At 37.5% G+C, this 9,603-nt stretch overlaps 1 protein-coding gene across 1 annotated transcript in view; it reads left to right on the top strand.

The window, feature by feature from the left end:
• The first annotated feature begins 408 nt into the window (after positions 1–408).
• Positions 409–9,603, top strand: part of ddah1 (dimethylarginine dimethylaminohydrolase 1) — a 64,883-nt gene continuing 55,688 nt past the window's right edge. The window contains exon 1 of the mRNA XM_055165123.1: positions 409–481. The gene's annotated coding sequence lies outside the window, so the exon portion shown is untranslated. The remainder of the gene's footprint in view (positions 482–9,603) is intronic.

The following is a 9,603-nucleotide window of genomic DNA, read 5'->3' as shown; positions in this document are numbered from 1 at the left end:
AAATATACAAATAAAAGCAGCTTAGAAAAATTGATCGATTCTGTTGTTTTTTTTGAACCAAATACTGTATCAAAAGCTGTATCAAAATGACTACATTTGAAGCCTGGATGTGTGAAACACTACATTTTTATTCAGGCACTTTAATACTTTTACCTAAGTAGATTTCTTGTGACCCTTTTACTTTTACTTGAGTATTTTTATTGCTCCAGTATCTGTCTTTAAGTAACAAAATCATGCACTTCTTCCACCACTGCGGAGATTGCAACAGTTGCTATTACCATTTAAGTGTTCTGGGAAATATTGATCTGATTATTTTCTACATTTATAACATTTTAAACTTGCAAAACAGGAAAGGTCATGATTAGTCACAGCAATAAGATACAGTCTGAACTCATACAAAAGAGGCCCCTTCATCCCATCTTTTCTGGACGCTATGATAAATCCAACTTGAAGGTTATTGAAATATGTTTTTCAACTAATTGTGAGTGAACAATATGGCTACACATGTTTTAGAGATTTATCTGCTATGAGCTGTGTGTCATATGCTAGATGGACAATAAGACATTCTGTTCTACATTTCTTGCATTTTAAAAGTTCTATATTGCACAAAGCCGCCTCTTGTGTGGGCTTTAAGTCATGTTATAATGCTATCACCTCCTCAAAAACATACCCTGGAGTTGTTTTTTGTTTCATTCACACGTTTCATTAATCCTTTATTATTACATCTACATCTTATCTACATCTCCAAAGCTCAAACTGCTCTTTTCCTCCTTATGATGTCATGAAATGGTTGTTTTCAAGTTAACAGCTTCCTTTTACCTTTTCTTTAGTAAAGATTAGCAATTCTAATGAAGGTGTGTGGAGTCTACAAACACAATGGAGCACTTCCTGTATTACCACATGACATCACAAGGTGGAATGTGGAATGTTTTCTGTTTAGGAGAAGAATGTGTGAATGAAACAAAAGATGACTCCAGGAATGTTTGTGATGAGGAACACTGTAACAGAGATCAGAGAATAGCGTAATATCAGCCTTTTTAACTTGCGTTTTCAATGTTTATCCTGCTAAAGCGAATGGTATGTTTTGCAGTGATTCACACATTGATTGGAATTCTTCCATCTAAATAGGAAACGCTATGAAACTCGCAGACCGGAATAGCCTTATATGGCATCATTTATGTAGACATAATAGAACAATACAAGCAGCGTTTATGTACTTGTATTAATAATATTGCCTTACTTGTGTAATGCCTCTCAAAGTGCTCCACTGTTAGAGATTATTTTAATGCATTTTTTCTCATACTTGCCATTTTTATTATTTCTTTTGCAATATAGGAGACTGGAGCTTAATCCTAGATTTATGTGACATTTATGTGACATTCAATGTAGGCCTTCAATGTAGGCCTTCAATGTAGAACAGAAATGGGAGGTAGATTCAGTTATTATAGCAGTTATAGTAAGGTAACATACACTAAAAGATGAAACTACTAATTTATGTTTAATATTTTTTGTGTATCTTCATTTTGTACAGTGCTCAAAAATAGATTGAGCAGTAGACCTTAATTAAGGTGCATCCTCAACTGCCAGTATAACATGTCCAGCTTTTAGTGAATACATTTTTTTGTTTAATACCATGTTATGAAATAAGGCAATAGCATTTCCATGGAGACAAGCAGATGGCTGACCCCCCATCACTGCTCATCCACAGCCATAGCCATAACACTGACCTCTGCACTTCAGTATGTTTCACAGAGTTACAGACGGTTTGAGCCACACTTTTTGTGTTGCATTCATGGTCCACTTTTCTTCACACCTTTTTTGTCTGATGGAATTGCTTTGATTTCACAGACTAAACATTATTATGAAATCATATCTGTGCAGTTTTTCACCTCATTTGACCCATCTCTAGCTTTGAACATTTCCTTTTGTGAGTCAGGAGTTAAGTCACAAGGATTACCTTTGGCTGCAGAGGAAGCATTGAGGCCTTTTATGGAGCCTTTATTGTGAGTCAAGTGTGAGAGGAGGAATAGGAGAGGGTGACTTACTTCACAGCTATTTTACGAAGCCCTTGATGTTCGGAAATACATCTTTTGGAATGGCAAGTATGTTGACAAAGTAGTTCCCCCTGTAACTGGCACAATGGGATGTGGCATTGCTCATAGGGATATCATGACTCTTACGTGTTTATTTAAGTCATTCCTGCCGTTGAATTTTAGTGTTTTTCCCAAGCGCTGTAGATTACATTCACATTAAAAAATCTGATGATGTATATTTGCTGTAACTCTTTTGGAAATGTATTGTTTTTAAAAGAAACATATCCACAAAACTGGGACTGGGTTCATAAACCTGCAATGTTAATCTCACATCTTAAAGTCATTTCAACTGATAAAAATCACACAGTTGGAGATGAATAATGAACCACTTTCTGAGGCTATTTTGTTCATTCATATTGACAGTGCAGACGTTTAGGTATGTGATTGTTTTTGTTTCATGTGGATAACAGATCAACAAATCTCATTACATTAAATTTTTTACTTTTTTATTTGCTCATTATGAACACTGCACAAACATAAACATATCAATTCATGACAAAATAACATATACTAGAAAACACTTTTACCATCAATATTCTGAATAAAACAGTATACAGATTGTACACTCAAAACATGAAATTCACATCTCACCATAAATTACAAATCCTCATTGAGCTTGAAGGTCATTGTATCTGCCAGCGACCTTGGGAATCCTGGAGTTAGTCCTGAGATGACAGATGGCCTGTCTGTATTTAAAATTTTCACATCATAAATATTTTCAAATTTATATTCAATTCTACATCTAATGTCACTAGATTACATTTTCCTCATTTCACTTTGCCACTTTTGTTTGTGCTGATCTTTTAAGACATCAGTTAAACAGCTAATTTCAACATAGAGTTCTAACACAGAGTCCTCCTCCTGCTCAGGTTAAACGATAGGCTTTCTCCAATGTTGTGATCTGACGTGAACCCAGCCTATTACTAATGGAACAGGAAAAATACATACACACCATTTCATTGTTGTTGTACATGTTCTTCCTTCCATTGTCATTTGTTGATTTGCGTTACCCTGGAGTTCCATTGACGTGTTTTAGGAATTGCTACATCTCGTAACAATTGACCAATTTGGTGTCAATCCAAAACATTTCCGAGCCAAACATCCCCTGTCATTATTCCCATAGTTTACTGTAGAAATCCACATTTTCCTTTCAGCTATAATGGAGACAATTTTCCCCTACCATCTGCGTAATCCTTTTAGATTGGGCCTATATGACATCATGGGGCGATAACAACACTAGCTACAGCCACTAGTTTTTTAAATGGGAAAAAGTCCTTGTAGATAGATCCAGGATTCATAACAGTTTTAAGGGATTTGGAAAGGTTTTGTCATGATGTACCAATGGATTGTTCTGTAATATCTTTCTCTTGCTATGGTGACATGCATAAAAACATTTGGTACTGGTTTGTACGTTAAAGAAGCATTTGGTGGTTGCTTTATAGTATGGCATTAATTAAATGTATCCATGGAAATGAGCTGGAGAGGCTACCTGGCCAGATCTGTGGAGAGGAGGTCTCAGTTTTGCTAAGGTGACATGCATAAAAACATTTGCTCTGTAAGTTGAAAGAGCATTACATTTTCCTTGTGTAGTATGGCATTAAACTTATCTATCTCCATGGAGAAAAGCAGGAGAGACTACTGGGCCTAGTTACAGGTCAGATCTGTGGAGAGGCGGCCCCAATCTTATGGGGACATGCATAAAAACATGTGTTCTGTAAGTTGACAGAGCATTACCGTTGTTTTGTGTAGTATGGCATTAAACTTATCTATTTCCATGGCGATGAGCAGGAGATGCTACCAGGTCAAGTTACAGGTCAGATCTATGGAGAGGCGGTCCCAAACTTGCTAAGGTGACATGCATAAAAAGATTTGTTCTTTAAGTTGTCAAAGCATTACAGTTGCTTTGTGTAGTATGGTATTAAACTTATCTATCTCCATGGAGACAAGCAGGAGAGACTACCTGGACGAATTACAGGTCAGATCGGTGGAGAGGCGGGCCCAATCTCACTAAGGTGATATGCATAAAAATATTTGTTCTGTAAGTTGTCAGAGCATTACAGTTGCTTTGTGTAGTATGGTATTAAACTAATCTATTTCCATGGAAACAAGCAGGAAATGCTACAAGGCCAAGTTACAGGTCAGATCTGTGGAGAGGAGGTCCCAATCTTGCTAACGCATAAAAACATTTGTTCTGTAAGTTGACAGAGCATTGCAATTGCTTTGTGTAGTATGGCATTAAACTAATCTATCTCCATGCAGACAAGCAGGAGCGACTACCAGGCCAAGTTACAGGTCAGATCTGTGGAGAGGCGAGCCCACTCACAGTAAGAATACATGTTTTTCAATCCTTGTGTTGGTGATTGAAAACATCTGTAATTGAATAATTGCAGGATAGATATGTTTAATGCCATACTGTGGAAAATTCTAGGCAATGCAATAACATCTCCACTGGAGACAAGCACGTGGCAAAGCTCTCACTAGAAAAGTTACATTGTGCACCTTTCTTGGTCACCCACGATCGCCCTTTCGTTTTCAAAATGTTTTTCTTCACCTCACAGCTTTTATCCAATATTTTCAAGTTTAATTTGTTTTTGAATTCTGGCCTTTACTATTGACCCAAGCGCTATGATTTGTGTAATTCAATTGGACTTGGTCTTTGTGTAATATTAATATCTTATGCAACAGTTTTGCAGATTCCCCGGTGGGTCCAGTGGGGGTTTGTGTGTGAGGAGAGGTTGATGTAATAAATGGAACTGAAACAGCCAAGGTCATGATTAGTCACAGCAATAAGATACGGTCTGAACTCATACAAAAGAGCCCCCTTCATCCCACTTTTCTGGACACCATGATAAATCCAACTCGAAGGTTATTGAAAAATGTTGTTAAACTAATCGTGGGTGAACAATATGGCTATACATGTTTGTGATTTATCTGGTGTGAGCTGTATTTCATATGCTAGAGAGACAGTATGTAGATGTTGAGGGAGTGATGAGGTGCCGGCATTTCCTAAGCCTTTAAAAATGTAGACTAAAGTTTATCTGGGAAAATATTCTACAATGTGTTCAAAAGTATAAATTACTGCAAACTGTCTGTTTTGTTTCTGAGTGCTACATTGAACTTCCTATTAAAATTTTCGATGCCAACTCAGGGTAGGCAAGAATTAGGCTATCAAGAGCTTTAACTTACTAATTTTCTGCAGTTTTATTTGTTTTTTCCTCTTATTGACAAGTTGCTTGTATACTTTATAGCATCTGTTCTCAAATTTGTTAAAAAAGACATCGTGCTTGGGTCTTGTATATGGTTATAATCTATGACACACATAGATCATTATGTGATTATACGGACAATTTAAATTGCAATATTGATATAAAATGACTTCATAAAAGAAACAAATGAGTGGACTTAAGAGTTATAAAACGGCAGTGCCCAATGGGAGCTTGGCGTCTTGAAAATAAGTGATCAAAGATTGCTGAACCACTCTAAATACAACTTTGTATGAGTAAATGGTGAGGGGAAACAGCTATAACATCAATTTGCTATAATATGTGCGCTCTAAGTATAAATAACTATGTGTATTTTAACATTTTGTATGGCTCATCTGCAAAAGAAATTGAAATATATAAATTGCTACTTGTGTCTACCAGGCTAGGTAAGAAAAGGCTTAGCCCAGTTCACAAAATGTAACACCCATTTTCATGCAAGAAACTTTTCAGTTCAGTGTGAATTATGTAAGACTTTAACATGTGTAAAATCTGCATTAACCTCACATAGTCAAACTTCAGTCTGTACAAAATGTGAAAAATAACATGAACCACGGCATGTTTTGACTACACTTTTACTGGATCATTCCCAGTTTATAAATCTATACATCTTGTTTCGCTTTTGCCTTGGTGTCATATCCACTTTAAACAAAACATTCAGTGTATAAGCTTTAGCTTTGGTGAGCTTTGCACTAATGGGAGTCGACAGGAGGTGGGGTTTGTTGTTCTGCCACTGAGCACTTTCTTCATTTCGTGTCTTGATTTGATGAATATTGCAAAAACAGACTTGAACCCGGGTCAAGATGTAGGCTATAGGAAATGTTTGGCTTGTAGAATCACAGGTTTGCTATTGCTGAGGATGTCCAGATTATTTGGTTTAATCGATAATTGTGATTTTTATGGTCACAATATAAAAATAAAGTAAGTAATTTCAATTCAGTGTGTTCCAAAAACCTATAAACTTCTATTCTCTATTAAACTTCTACTGGGTTTGAAGAGTGTCCTCAAACATGCATGAACGACATATAAAACCACCTCAGGCATTTTTTCTTACGAGGGAACTATGTTATAACATGGTAGAAAGCTTCAGAGAGATTTCAGATTTTGCGTAATACCCTCTCTTTAATCTCTTGAATTTGACTTCTTAAAGTTTGATTTGATAAAAGATTTGATAACGGCAGCAGATGTCATTAACATTCCCTGGAGATGTGATAATATCTGTAAGCACTGCTCTGTCTGACGCTTTGTTAGACTTTAATCTGAATTTTATTTAAGACAATCTGACCGTGAAGTACAGTTTTAGCTGGAATTACAACAGGGAAGCTGATGTGTCAAGTCCCTCTCAAATAACACTGCATTAGTCAACAGTTTTTCAGTTAGTCACTCTTACTCATTGTTTAAATCAGTTTTGTGTCTTTTCTTGAGTTTTCAGACATCTTTAAAACTTATTTGGCAGTGTTTGCTAAAATGTGGATTGTGTCTCCGTGGTAACTGATGAATATTCTGCCAATACACACACACGTAGAACACTCCCAGCATGATCACCCTGCAAAGTATCAATTAGACAATGCATTTTAATTTACCTTTTTTTCTGGACTATAAGTCGCTCCGGAGTATAAATCGCACCAGTCAAAAAATCAGCAATGAAGAAGAAAAAAACATATATAAATCGCACCAGAATATAAGTCGCACTTTTGGGGAGAATGTATTTTGTATAGTAATAACAAGTTATAGTAATAACAACAGAATAGAACAACAACAAGCTGAATAGGGGTTAATATGTTAACGTAACATATTAACAGTTATCCAGATAACTATAGAATAAACAACATAACATAAGTTTACCAAACTCACGATCTCACTCCAAATCACTAAATCCATTGAATTCTTCATCCTCGGTGTCACTTCTGCACGACCTCTAGAGATAAACCGTACATCCATGAGGTAAGCAGCGTGCTGGTTCCTCTTCCGCGTAGCTGTTGTCAGACTCAGCATCAGTTCCAGTTAGAATTATTCCGGCCTTTCTGAATCCCAACAGGATGGTTTTGATTGTCATTGAAGTTCAGGCTTTGTCGATTCATCCAGTGACTTCCAGAAAATTTACATGGTGCACTCGCCCGGTTGCCATGAAGCTGTGTTCCCAATCTGCGCTTTCCGCCAGTTTCTTGCTCACTCCAAATTTTCTTTCTGCTTCTCGATTACCATTTTCGGCTGAATATTTCACTATTTGCAGCAGGACAGCAGCTATTTCTACAGGAAGCATAGTAGAGTGCGAAGTGACAGTGGTACAGGAGTAATAGTAGTACTAGATACTGACCCACGAGCCTAGAGCACCCACGAGCCTAGAGCACCCACGAGCCTAGAGCACCCTCTCGCAGCTGTCAGTCTGAAAATGTTAATATATAAGTCACACCAAAGTGTAAGTCGCAGGACCACCCAAACCACAAAAAAAAGTGCGACTTATAGTCTGAAAAATATGGTAATTAATTTCACTGCAGTTTAGTCATTTGAATAATTCTTGAATTTTGGCATTTCTTCTCAAAAATCATATCACAATCATGATATTGTAACATTCTTGGTTACTGTGATACTGTGTGGTCGGATTATGAAAAACCCTCAACCATGACATTGACCGTGTTTGTTTGTTTACGTCATACCCAAAGTTAGAGCTGAAAGTGTGCTGAGTTTGACACCATTGAAGGAGGTGATTGCTAAGGCTATAAACACATTAGTGAATCACCTCTACTCAAGTTTTATCACTGGCATTGGGTCAAATCTCTTGTCATGTATGCTTGGGGCAACAGCTGCGGGTAGAAGGCGACTGCACACGCTAGGCCGGGCTGCATGCATGAGCGGTGTGACGTCGGTTGCTTTTAAACGCATGTGGCCCTGACCTAGCTATTGAACTTGGGGCATGCATAGCTATCACATGACCAAAACACTGACGCACCAAAGGGAGTATAATTAGGAGACAAACTTTTAGAGGGACAGGAAGTCAAACGCCGGTCGGGAAAGATCAGTGGCAATTATTGGTCTACTGTGAAAGCGCTGGGCATTTGAAACTTGATATAGCCAGAAAAAAAAAAAAAGTTGGCTCCTGTGTAGTGAAGTGGCTTTTCAAATTGTGGACAAACAACCTGTAATTTATAAAAAATACATTATAAATAGAAGTAATTAAATGTGCTCTATATCAGGGGTCCTCAACCTTTTTTGCTCCACGGACTGTTTTTATGTCCAACAATATTTCGGGGACCGGGGGCTGTGGTGGCACAGCATGTTTCAGTCCTGGTTTAGTCCTGTTTTAGTTCTTTTTAGTTCTTTTTAGTCCTGGTTTAATCCCCTGATTAAATTTGGTTTAGACCTGGTTTTAGTTCTGGGTTAGTTCTGATTTAGTCCTGGTTTTAGTCCTGGTTTTAGACCTGGGTTTGTCCTGGTTTAGGCCTGGTTTAGTCCTGGTTTTAGTCCTGGTTTAATCCTTGTTTAATCCTGGTTTAATCCTGGTTAAATCCTGGTTTAGTCCAGTTTTAGTTCTGGTTTAATCCTGATTAAATCCTGTTTTAGTCATGATTTAGTCCTGGTTTAATCCTGGTTTTAGACCTTGTTTAGTCCTGGTTTTAGACCTTGTTTAGACATGGTTTAGTCCTGGTTTAGTCCTGGTGTAGTCCTGGTTTAGACCTGGTTTATTCCTGCTTTAGTCCTGGTTTAGTCTTGGTTTAGACCTGATTAAGACCTGGTTTAGACCTAGTTTAGTCCTAGTTTAGTTCTGGTTTATTTCTGGTTTAGTTCTGGTTTAGAGATGTGTATGGGAGGGAGGGTTTGCTCTTTTGTGGCCCGGTACCAAACGACCCACGGTACCGGTCCATGGCCCAGAGGTTGGGGACCCCTGCTCTATATCTTGAAATTTTGTTGCTTCTTTGGAACCTACTTGTCTTAATGGAGATGAGAAGATTTCCTTGGAATGTTTCACAATTCTGTTTTACTTATCAATTTGTATTTATTCACATTTTTATTGTAAATTACAATAAAAAAAACATGCATTATTACAGCGAGCGTGGTCCCCGCTGTGTTAGATCAGATCTGTACTTTGGACTGTCACCTGCTTCTACCCACAGAGACAGACAAATTTAATGCCATATTTTGGAACACTCTAGCAATAACATCACCATGGAAACAGGTGGCAGACTGTACACCTGTTACATTATGTACCTTTTTAAATCCCATACTTGCGCTGAAAGGTGTTTTTCCCAAGT

This window comes from Boleophthalmus pectinirostris, unplaced genomic scaffold (genome assembly GCF_026225935.1).
Source record: "Boleophthalmus pectinirostris isolate CB_2022bp ecotype Guang Dong unplaced genomic scaffold, ASM2622593v1 HiC_scaffold_7, whole genome shotgun sequence".
NCBI classification, from domain to species: domain Eukaryota; kingdom Metazoa; phylum Chordata; class Actinopteri; order Gobiiformes; family Gobiidae; genus Boleophthalmus; species Boleophthalmus pectinirostris.
Note: the sequence above shows the minus strand (reverse complement) of the source record. Positions and strands in the feature narration are given on the sequence as shown.